Below are 1,310 nucleotides of genomic sequence, written 5' to 3' on the forward strand. Positions count from 1 at the left end.
CTCATCTTTACTAAAGGCAGTGCTGACGAAGATTAAGATATATCTAAATAAATTCGTTATCTAATTTTCGGGTAACTGTGCGTTAGTTTTGACCGTTCTAATTATCGCAGCTTCCAAGTAATTATTAGATTTATGTTCGAAGATTAATCTTGTCCATTGTGTGAATTATTATTTTCACTATATCTCATACTACGCTCGAAAATAATTTTTATGGAACATAATGACTGTTTGGTATGAAAAAACGTTCAATATATTATTTTCACATAATTAGATCTTTTTACTCACCTGTAAGGCGAAACTGCAAAGTATATTTTTTAAATGCCTATCAATAGAAAAAAAAAACAATTATATTCTTTTTGGGTTAACGATCCATGTTTTGATTATCGACAAGTTTTGACGTGAGATATAGTCGTCTTGTTACGAGCTAAACTTGTTCTCTAATAAACTTTGTTATTTATAACTCTTTAACATCCAATTTGTTTACTTACAAACTCTGTATAGTCATATAGCTACTTTTTTATGGGTATCAATGAATTTATTTATTATTCCTTTGGGTAAATGTAGTTTTTTAATTTTATAATTTTAAATTTCAATACTGAAACTAAAATTAAATTAATGAAAAACTAGCTTAAAATCATTTATTTAGAAAAGAAAATAGTAAGCTATACTTTTAAAAATAAAAAAAAGTCTCCTCCGTGACAATGTTTGCACATTGCCGTGACCAGGATTCGAACCTGGGTTACTACGGCCACAACGTAGGGTCCTAACCACTAGACGATCACGGCTATTGGAGACATATCAGTTTTGCATCTGTGAGTGGTATTAACGCGGACTAATACTTAATACATTTTATTTAGATTTATTCAATTTAAACCTTTTTATTTAATTAGAATCATATAATTAAATTCATGTTTGCTATCTACATATTCATCTGTCATTCCTAAGCGAAAAAATTGGTTTTTAAAGTTAAAGAAAAACAATTTTAAATACCTATCTAAAGAATTATTATTAATCTTTCACACCCGACAATTTAATGGAAACGGACAATAAACACATATTACAAAATTAATCTTCTCGCTGAACTTTAAATTAGCTAAATGAAATAGTTATTCATCCAGACAAAGGCAAGGATATCCCTTGTCATCGAAATTCCCCAACGTTGAGATATAATGGTGCAGTTTGGAATTGAGGAGATGTTTATAGCAATACAATAACAACTGTTACGCCTATTTACACACAACCGACTGCCACAAAAACTATACCTTCTCCATATGGCGCGCGTCTGGGGTGGGTATATTTCGTTCACCCTC

The 1,310-nt window shown here is 30.3% G+C and overlaps 1 non-coding gene across 1 annotated transcript; it reads right to left on the reverse strand.

Annotated features, from left to right (window-relative positions):
• Positions 1-713: 713 nt before the first annotated feature.
• Trnah-gug lies at positions 714-785 on the reverse strand. The gene has a single exon. It is a non-coding gene; the product is annotated as a tRNA-His (tRNA).
• Positions 786-1,310: the final 525 nt, after the last annotated feature.

The sequence above is a fragment of the Anoplophora glabripennis genome, unplaced genomic scaffold (assembly GCF_000390285.2).
Source record: "Anoplophora glabripennis isolate ALB-LARVAE unplaced genomic scaffold, Agla_2.0 scaffold53, whole genome shotgun sequence".
NCBI classification, from domain to species: domain Eukaryota; kingdom Metazoa; phylum Arthropoda; class Insecta; order Coleoptera; family Cerambycidae; genus Anoplophora; species Anoplophora glabripennis.